Source organism: Panthera tigris, chromosome B4, assembly GCF_018350195.1.
Source record: "Panthera tigris isolate Pti1 chromosome B4, P.tigris_Pti1_mat1.1, whole genome shotgun sequence".
NCBI classification, from domain to species: domain Eukaryota; kingdom Metazoa; phylum Chordata; class Mammalia; order Carnivora; family Felidae; genus Panthera; species Panthera tigris.
Genome location: NC_056666.1, coordinates 98,727,976 through 98,739,305, shown reverse-complemented (window position 1 = coordinate 98,739,305; position 11,330 = coordinate 98,727,976).

The window sequence follows — 11,330 nt, the reverse complement described above, 5'->3', positions numbered from 1 at the left end:
TTCACGTGGGCTTTTAAAAGACATTTGTTATGTTGTTAGATTACATATAGGCCAGGTAGTATTGTTGAAAAAAAATCTGCCTGGGCTCCCTCCCGGCTGCTGGAATCCTCTGGCACTCCCTCCCCTCCCCCACCACAATGGCTATGGTTGTTAATGGGGCCACCAGAATCATGGTTCTTTATCTTGTCTTTCCACAGCCCTTATTCCTTGGTCTGCTGTGATATTTACATTGAGTTGGCCCTCTTAGTGGCTCTCTCGTCTGAACCCCTCTTAGCATTTACCTGTGAAACCTCAGAAATTAGGAAGGAGAGGAATAGGATGTTTTTTGTTGTTTGACACTTTGAAATGATTGTGGCTGAATAATTTTTTCAGAATAACAACAACAAAAAAAGCACGCTTACCAAAACAAAACAAATGCAAATCACCTAATGTGATTTGCAGTGGCAGAATTCTACCATATTCTCTAAGAAAATGATACAAACCACTTAAGGTATTCTGAGGCCTGACAAATCACCTTCATGGGAAAAGGTAAAAATGATTCTTTCAATCCAAGACAAGGAAAGGGGAAGGGGCAGGTCCATAGAAGACGCACCCCTTAAATAAACACAATGTAAAAAGTTGGAAAAACTAAAAGGAATGTCCCCATCTGGAAACTGAACTTTTGTCCTTGAACTTGGGTTGACACCGAGGCCTTGTACACAGCGAGCTCAGTAACTATTTGTGGAGACAAATTAATGAAAGAAGGAAAAAATATGTAACTCCCAGTATCCAGGAGGTGGTTTCTCTTGCCTCACACAGTGCTTCCTTCACTTGCTTTCTTGTCGTTCCCCAAGAACAAGTAATACCAGGCAGGCTAAGCCTCATGACGAAGCTCCTTAGACATACTTTCTTAGCAGAAATGCACGTAGATCTGTCTGCCTATGCCCTACAGGGAGTGCTGAGGTCAGGGAGTAAACGGTTATAAAGGACCCTTTCAAAGTGAACATTTTCGTCATAGAGGAAGTTGGGATTCTCTCATCATGGCAGAAACCAAACTAACTGTATAATTTCACTTCACATGTTTTTTTTCCAATGGAGGTTTAAACAACAACAAAAAACTCAACCTCAACTCATTGCTTAAAGGAGATCCCTTTCCACGTAAACACCGTGAGGAAATCTGGCTTAAACCCAAAGGCCCGCTTTAACTCCTTCCTGCTCTGGTGTACTAATGCTGTATTTCTCTTACAGACCCCTCACTTTAAATCTGACGCTCCGCGAGCGTGTTGCCAGTGTGTGGGTGGGAGCACACTGCTTGTTTTCTGTTCCCCGGGGAAAGCGACTTGGTTTTAGCTTGGCTCCAATCATTTGCAGGCTGAGAAGAGGGTCTGAGGCTTGAGTGAAGCTGGAGCCAGCAATCCCATGGATCCCAGAGCTCTGTAGGTGAAACCAGGCCTGTGAACATCCCTTCTCTCTTCGTTGGGTCAAACTAATTTGCTTTTGCTTTACCAATAAACTGCCTTCAGCGGCAGAATCATATTTAAATTTGGGGATTACAGAGCTTGATATTGAGTATATCAGCGATTCTCCCGAGAGAAATATACCTGTTCACTTAAAGCAACCTAAGATGTATTAATTGTGGAATTCTGGTGAATGGGTTTTAGAGAACTGTTTTCTAAATTCTTGACACAATTCGAAGGGTGACTTTTTCATCTGCGGTGTTGAACAGCCAATCTAGATTTACAGGAGATTGGATGACAAAGTGGTCTGTGACTTTGTTGGCAGGACATTTGCCGAATGGAGGATAGGAGCCAACAGGGTTTTCCTGCCAGGACATTATTGTCCAGTGAGGGCAGCGGAAGGGCTCTGGAAACATCCGCAGAAAAGCAGAAAAGCTGTGAGACCTTCCCCAGCCTGCTCTTCAGCCGACCTGTCGGTGATCAGTTAGGCTTTGAGGAAGATTTTAATAATAGGTGGTTCTTCGAGATCACTGTATTTATTTTGAGAAGAGGACGCGATGGTCCGTTACATGCCGCTGTCGATCTTAAAGTCTTAGAATATGCAGATGTCAGCTTCTGAAAACCAAGCATCACCAGGTACCAAATGCTTTAGAAAGTATCCCATTTGTGAACTCAATAGTGTGGTCATAGTTTGTATAAATATGTCTCAAATGATTTTGGAGAGATGTGATTTATTTTTCATATTTTCAAAATGCATTCCATTTCAAATAAAGTATCTATGGAGATGACCAATCTGTGCATCTTTTGGCGGCCTTACGTGGTGCATACAGTGTGGTCCCCCTAGGAGAAAAGTTCTAAAGGCCTTGGCTGTTATGAAGGCCATGGCCATTCTGGGAAGGAAAGGACCATTTTCAAGGTTGGGAATTCTTTTTGAAAAATTACCTGGGAGTTTTTAATAAAGAAGATAGTAATTCCCTAAGATCTTTTGATGAAACAACTAGCTTCCAGAATGCTAATGAATATGTGTTGGATTTTCCATAGCCCCCCGGAGGATGAGAAATGGTACCTAGTGATTAGCTTGAAGGCAATTTTCTCTGAAAATTCTATAGCTCCCTATAGAATTGGTTTTTGGTGTTTATTCTTTTAATGTTTAAAATTTTTTCTTGAGAGAGAGTGTGCAGGAACAGGGTGGGAGGGGCAGAGGGAGAGAGAGAGAGAGCGAGAGAGGAAAGAGAGAGGGAATGTTAAGCAGGCTCCATTCTCAGCATGGGACTCTATCCCGAGACCCTGGGATCATGACCTGAACTGAAATCAAAAGTTGGACACTCAGCCAACTGAGCCACCTGGGTGCACCCCTATAGAATTGTTGGGGCCTGTCTCAACAGTGAATTTGCACTGCAGTTCAACTCTCCCTCTGCCCAATCTTGTTTCCTTTGTTCCCTCACAGCTGAGGTTCCCAGGAACACTGACCCCCCTCCCCTTCTTCCCCCCAAAATCTCCTGCAATCAAATCTGAGAGTCTCAGAACCTATTTCTCAGGGAACCCCATCTATGACTATGTCTGTGCATGAAGATATATAGGAAGAATGTATGAATACACATATTTATATATGTATGTATATATATATGTGTGTATTTATAAATGTATATACATAACATAATGGTTAGGCCTATACTTTAGAGTGGAAGCTCTCAACCTGGGGAGATTTCATTCCCCGGGAGACATTTGACAATATTTGGAGACATTTTTGGTTTTCACAACTGGTGGTTTTCCAGAACTGTTTTCAAAACGCTTTGGTTTTCACAACTGGTTGGGTATCAGTGTTCACAGTACTCAGGACAGACCTTCACAACAAAGAATTATTTAGCTCAAAATGTCAATAGTGCCAAAGTTGAGAAACCATGCTTTAGAATCAGATCGTCTCGTTCTTATTAGTTGAGTCCCCTTTGGCAAGTAATTTATTTTAGCTTCAGTTTTCATGTGTAAAATGCAGACAATGATAGTACCTGTCTCGCAGAGTTGTGAACCCAATACTAGGTGGTTCACATAAAGGGCTATTGCTATTCCTGTCACAAAGTAAGCATTCAACAAATAAGCATGGTAACTGTCATCCTAATTATTATTATTTAAAGTCATATGGCAACATAGTATCCCATTGTTTTGATATATTATTTCATCAATTTTCCTACTGTCATCTAGTGAGTTCCTGTTTTCCTTTTTAAAGTTTATTTATTTATTTTGAGAAAGAGAGAGAGAGAGAGAGAGAGCACTTGCATGAGAGGGGGAGGAGCAGAGAGAAAGGGAGAAAGAATCCCAAGCAGGTTCCATGCTGTCAGTGCGGAGCCCAACTTGGGCCTCAACCCACGAACCATGAGATCATGACCTGAGCCATAATCAAGAGTCAGATGCTCAACCGATTGAGCCACCCAGGTGCCCCATTAGTTCCTGTTTGTTTGCTATTATCAATATTGCTGCGATAAATATCTTCACGTGTTCATCATATTGAAAAGAGCAAGGACGTGGATTCTAGTTCTGACTCTGCTCAGTCATGTGACATTAGGCAGCTCATTTCATCTCTCTGAGCCCTAGTCTGCTCATTTTAAGTCGGAATAGTAGCCCTGCCCTTGAGGAGATATTATGGACACACTATGAAGTGTAAGTGAAATCTGCATGAGTTCGAGTCCCAGAGCCATCACTTAACCACTTTACTTACAGGAAAGTTTTATGCAAATGAAAACATTGTTACTATCTGGATACCATTTTAAGAGAGATTAGATACTATATCTATAAATCTGCTATACCTATAGATATTAAATATATATATATATATATATATATATATATATAATACACATATGTGTTTTCCAATCCAAATAATTTGGATTTAAGAAGTAGAAGGTTATTGCAACTAAAAAAAAATAGCATCAAGTAATTCTTAGGTTTCTTTTTGTAGAATTTGAGCCAAATTTATACTTACATTAGAGTCAAAAGAATCATGTGAACATAATACTGAGACTATCCAGAATTATTGACAGAGGAAAACCTGAGGAATGAACTCACTGGCCATTGAACAGGTGTTATTACTTGCTTTGCTTCTTTTTCGGAACCTTGTTGGAAACTCTTGCCACATAGAAAGGCAAACAAGTGTCATGGTATGAGTGTTCTAGATCCTGGGTCCTGATTGCCTACAAAGTGAGTCTGGGTCTCAAAGATGGCATAGGTGGGGGCCAGAGGACTTTGGAGATTTCAGGGATGTGGGTGGATTGGGGATGTAGGCAGGTCTTCTTGGTCTGAGAAGGGTTGTTTCGAATCTGACTTTAGTTTGAAGAGATCGTTAGCACCTGAGGACAGAGGGAGGTCCACTTTGTTACCTGATAGGTCACAATTAACTGCTCCGAGATAGAGTAGATGTGGAAGTGGCTTATTCCCTGCCAGGGCATTTACCTGAAGCATTTGATGTTTGCTTAGACTCCAGAAATGAAAACTTGAAAAATAGTCCATGTGGTTATGTTGCATACTCTCAAAACCCTGCCAGAGTCATTTATAAGAGAGTGAGCAAACACGGACTGCCATCCCGTAGGGCCACACAGCCCGATGAATGAGTATTCGACTGTTGTGCAGAAAGAAACAGGAAATGACTCTTGAGGAGGCTCAACGTTTTAATTATGTCATTGTCCTCCGCTGGCTCTCGCCCGACGCTCATAGTTCACACAGGTCAGTTATTTTGCAATTATTTTGAACGTTGCTGTAGCAAATTCTACCAAGTAGTGCAGCTTGACTCCGTCAGGGCTGACTCATCACCTCAAAAGAGCAGACCGGCTTTGTGACTAATCACAGTCAAGGAAGCCAAACTTGTAACAGTTTTAGGTATATTCTCTTTCTAGTTTTTCACTGTTGAAGAAATGCTCATTTCTACAAAGCTTGGCTGCAGTTGTCAACGCATACCTACCTTTAAAGATCCTTCTAAGTAATTCCCATTATTTATGTGCACGTGTGTGTGTGTGTGTGTGTGTGTGTGTGTGTGTATGTGGTTCACTTTTCTTGCTGGTAACTTTCATGGCTAATGAAGGCAGGTCGGTCAGTTTTTTGTTGTGGAATGTGACATCTGAAACAGTACTGGGCAGACTTAACTTCCTCCAAGCTTTGAGGTTTAGCCTCACCCTGCCTGAACTCGTATTACAAAGCAGTGGTCTGTGGTAGAGACAGATCCCTCTGCAATTTCCTGTTGCCCTGTTCTAACACCACCACTGGAGGGAATGGCTAGGTCTCAGTAACTGTACCCTTAGTTTGTGACAACAAAGGAGACTCTTTTTTTTTTTTTAATGATTATTTTTGAGAGAGAGAGAGAGAGGGAGGGAGACAGAGAGAGACTGGGTGTGAGTTGGGGTAGGGCAGAGAAAGAGAGGGAGACACAGAATCTGAAGCAGGCTCCAAGCTGTGAGCTGTCAGCACAGAGCCCGATGCCGGGCTCGAACTCACCAACTGCGAGATCATGACCTGAGCAGAAGTTGGCTGCTTAACTGACTGAACCACCCAGGCGCCCCAACAAAGGAGACTCTTAAGGTCGATATCAATATATGAGTTGTGTGAGAGTGAATGTGATCCTTCTACAAGGCAGAGGCTCACTATTCAATAATTGTAAATATTGCCAGAAGTTCTAGTTCGATCCTGATGCCTAGAAAAAGTGCCCGGCAGCTACTGGAAGCTGCATGGCTGTCTCAATAGCTAGTGGACCCTCCTTTGTATTTGCCTTCTATACAGTGGTAGGCAATAATACCTCTCCTAGAGGAGAAGTGAGTTTGACACCAGGGGGGAAAATGGAATTTTAGGAGTTTAGACAGAGTCTCCTTAATCTTTCCCTTTTTTGCAGATGAAAAAATGAAGCTAAGAGGGGTCAATGGCCTGCCCACGGTCACACAGCCAGTTAAAGTCAATGTCAGATTAGAATCCAGTTCCCTGATGTTTTTTTTTTTGTTTTGTTTTTTGTTTTTTGTTTTTTTTTTTTTTTGAGGGGCAATGAGAGAGAGAGGGGAAAGGGAACAGAGAGAGATGCCAGGCTCGAGCTCACCAACTGTGAGATCATGACCTGAGTTTAACCACTGAGCCACCCAGGCACCCAACTTCCCTGATTCTTAATTAATGCTTTTCCCACTGTACCACTACTTTGTGAGGTATGGAAGATAATTTATGTAAATTCAAGGTGTTGTCCTTCTTGTGGATTGTCACTTGAAGAATTCAGACGTCATATCTTTTCCCCCCAAAAGTACACATTTTTGTTTAAATTACATAGACCATCTTAAGAAGTTTATAGATATTGAAAATAAACACTTAATTTAATTCCACAATTTTAAAAAATGAGTTGTGACTTAAACCTTTCAAATATAATCCATATGGGTTAACAGAAACCTTAAGCAAGAGGAAAATTCACAAAAGGTATATCTACATAATATATTTTTATGTATATATTTAATTTATTGAAAATCATTTATTTAGACATTGGGTTAAAAAGCTATTTGGAATTTATTTTATCATACGACTTCTGAACTATTCATGGAATGTTTCCAGTATTACTAGTCACCCCTGAGGTCTTGAAATTATCTGCGAAGCTGAGAATGTTGAAGTGATTTGAATGTTTATACAGTTACTTGAGGAGGTAGCTGACTGGTTTTTCTAGCCTGGCCGTGTAGGTGTCAGAAGCAGTACTCCCTGAAAAGTTTGCTGAGGGTGATGGATCCTTGGGCATCCGTGAAATCCTAATAGGTAGAATGGCAAGACTTGTCGCTGCCCTTTTAGGGAACTAGGTGAGTGTAATCCACATAGCCCCAAGTTCAATCATAAGTAAGAGTGTCTGACCTAACATAGGACATTAAATACCCAAACCAGATAACTTAGAGATTTCAGAATCCTACCTTTTGGTGAGAGGACTGGGGAGAGAAAAGAAGAGGGATCGTTAACAAGTATACTACTTCAGCATCCAGTAAAAAGGTTTTTGATTAAAAAGTTGTGTATGCGCCCTGGGTGACACCGTTATTTCCTCTTACATAAAATGACCTTTTAGAGGGCTTCATTCATAGCACTTGGCTCCCTCCCGGAGTCACAGAGCTTGTCACAAGGCAGCGGGCTGCCGGCTTGTCCTTCTGCAAGTGATGACTGGAAGGGCTTGATAGGAGGATGCTGACAGCCGCTCTCTGACAGCAGATTGTCAGCATTCTTGACCCGGGCACTTCAAGAGCCTGGGAAAACACTTTGATTTCAACGTGGCTTTTCAAAACAGTATCGAGTTGAACGGCGTGTCTGTGTCAAATCGGTCCACAGAGTAGTTTTTGCAGGATCAGCTGGTCCTTGGTGCCCCCAAACAAATTTATGGTGATGCCAGTGTCATAATCAGGGTATTGGCTTATTTGTATGCGTTTAACTTGACACAGAAAATCAGTATTCTTACTTCAAAGTTATTGCATGGAAGCTAACATGCAGAAAAGGCACAAGAGACAAAGAGTGTGTCTGAATTAGAAATATGGAAAGAGCCAGGTGTGGAATGGAGGGCTGTGAATTGTAAGGGTGGACGCAGGCATGCCTGGGGAGTGAGGAGATCTTGCAAGAAAATGGACGGGGAAGGAAGATATTTTTCTAAAGCCTTCCTCAATTCATGCTTTCCTCAAGTATCATGAATATTTCCCTCTTACTCAGGATGTAAAGTTCCTACGGACCCTTAAGGGTTTGGTTTGTTTCTAACAAGTGATTATGAACCTCATTTTTGAAAAATAGAGTTTATTTTGGAGGAAAAAGGAAATGAATTAAGCCTCCTTCTCTCTTTTGAAAACTGTTTCTTCTCTACATAAGTCTCCGAAAACGGACGTAAATACAGAAGAAAGGGAAACTTCTGTGAGTTTTCTATAGGCTCAAATCTTTTAAGAAACATCTTCTGTAATTAGGCTTGAGTTTGGAAAGCTGACATTCATTATACTAAACTACAGGAAGGGGTGAAGGCAATCATACTTTCTCCCACAGGACTGATATCAGCAGTTGATTCAGACAAGGTACATAAAAGGCTTAGCCTCATGCCAAGTTCATAGTTAGTGCTCAATAAACAATAGCTACAATAACAGTGAGATTGCTAGACATGGGTGAAGGGGCGTGGCAGATGGTTTTGGGGTCCAACAGGCAGACTTGCCATGATTTTTTGCACATTTTTTTGGTAAATAAAGATAATGTTTTGTTAACAACACACCTCAACGAAACCGGTAGCTAATTCACATGTAAAGAAGACAATACATACTTTAAAACGAGAATTAGGAAATACAGACACCTATATAAAAATTGGACCTTTCGCTCCAGGTTTTGTTATCAATGATTGATAAGCTGGATTCTCCTCAGCTGATTTAGCTAAAAAATAAACTGAAGTAGAAGATGGCTTTAAGAAAATTTGCGTGCAGGGCCTAGCTGGCAGGCCTATGGGGGATACAAACGGAAATATAATATAAGGTTTGCTCTCAAGAAAACTGCATCTGAAGCACGGGGAAGATAAGACAATGCGATTGGTGGTCTAGTACTAATCATAGTTAATGGAGCATTAGTAATAGCAGTAGCAGCAACTAACATTTACTGGGTAATTACTAAATGTCAGGCCCGACACTACATGCTTTATATGAATTATCTTATTTATTTAGCATAAAGGTCTTTGATGTAGATACTTCGATCAGCATTAGATTTGACTGTATACAAGTGTCTCTAAATAAGCACATTAAGATTTAAAGATTCACTTCTCCTTTATATAAAAGAAATCTGGAGGTGGGTGGTTGGGGCTGGTATAGTGATTTCTTGACCATCATGGAACCAGGCTCCTTTTTCTTTCTCTTCCACCACCCAGTTGGTAGAGGGCTTAAATCCTCATGATCCAAGACGGTTGCTGAAGTTCCAGACACATTATTTGAGTTCTAGGCAAGAAGAGAAATGGGGAGCAGATCAAAAGGAACACCTTCCAGATAAGTATTTCTTTTTAGAGAAATTTTGGAATCCCCATATGACGACTTTCACTTACATCTTATTTTCCATCCAAAGTTGCAAGGAAGGCCACAAATGTATTCATTCAAGGCACACTGCCATCCCCACTAAAGTTCTTTCAGCAAAGAAGAGGGTAAAGAATGATTTTGGGGAGGAGAACTAGCAGTTTCAACCATGGTTCTTCTTTTTTTTTTTTAAGTTTATTTATTTACTTTGAGAGAGAGAAAGAGAGAGAGAGAGAGAGCCAGGGAGGGGCAGAGAGAGAGTTAGAAAGAGAATCCTAAGCAGGCTCTGCACTACCTTGAAGCCCGATGGGGGGCTCAGTGCCACGAATTGTGAAATCATGACCTGAGCCGAAATCAAGAGTCGGACACTTACCCAATTGAGTCACCCAGATGCCTTCTCAGCCATGGTTCTTATCACCCTCCAGTTAGTAGTTGAGAAACTGAGGATTAAGAGTTGAAGACATTTGCCAGCAAAGAGTGGGACCAAGATTGTCATTCAAGCATCTAACTCTATTGTCTTTGTGTTTAAGCCCTATGAAAACCACGCTCATGTGCTGTACTGCCATGAAAATATAAGCCAGATCTCTGGCAGACAGGGGTGGGTGGGGAGGGTGTTGCTTAGAGACATCAACATGTAGTCTTTCACGTATTGCTACAATTCCTTCTAAGATCTTACATTTTTCTTTCAAATATGGTAGTGTTGTAATGATGTTTAATTGGTTCTTTTTTACATTTGATTTTTAAAACAAATGTAGTCACTTTCCATGCCTTCGTGTCAGAGTCCTAGAGACATAAGAGAGATACAAGAAAGATCTAAGTTTCTCAGAGGAGTCTGGAGCTCTAAAGAATGGTGCTTGGTGATTTTACAGCAGCCAGCCCTTTTAGAGACCTCATGTCCACCACCATTTATAGTTTCCATGACAAGATCCTAATCAGGGAAACAGGAGAAGACATGAATGGTTTTCATTCATGCTCAACAAGAGTTTATTATATCTTGAGAACTTCTTATTCTTTTTTAAAATTTTATTTAGTTTTAAGAGAGAGAAAGAGAGAACATGAGTGGGGAATGAGCAGAGACAGAAAGAGACACAGAATCCCAAGCAGGCTCCGTGCTGTCAGAGCAAAGCCCAACGTGGGGCTTGAAACCACGAACTGTGAGATCATGACCCAAACTGAAGTCAGATGCCCAACTGACTGAGCCACCCAGAAGCCCCGAGAATTTCTTATTCTTTAAGGAGTTCCTTCAAGGGTCAGCAGAGTAGTACAAAGAATCCTGGATTCGAGACTTGGCTTTGCTGCTAATGAGCTGTGTGATACTAAGCAAATGATTTTGCCTAAAGATTTGTCTTCAGTTGCTCCCTTTCAATGATAATATTTTACAATTATTAGTTACTTCTAAACTCGATTTCCTTTTTATGAAAAGGCAAAGCTTTGAATTTGGAGGACCTGGGTTCTACTCCTAGCTCTGCCTCTCACAAGCTGTGTGACTTTGCACAAATCACCTAATGTTCTTGAACTTCAGTTTCCTACCTGTAAAATGGGAATAATGAAACCTGTTCTATAAGGCTGTTATGAAGATTAAAAAAATATATGTGAAACTGCTTTGTATAGCAGTACATGATTAGTAAAAGCGATCAATAAGTATGTTACTAACCCAACCTAGCGCTTCTTTTTTAGTACTTAATGCATTATACCTATTTTATACCCAAATAAAAGAGAGAGATTTTATGTCAATTCTGTGCATTGGGAGAGACAGGAAAGGAAAGTGTTTATAGCTTACACCTATAGTTCAAAATACAGTCTCTTCTGTTCATCTAGTATGTTTAGATACAATGCCAAATATCTCTTTCCCTGCTGGGAAGCCTGTGTCTATTCAGGCAAAACATCT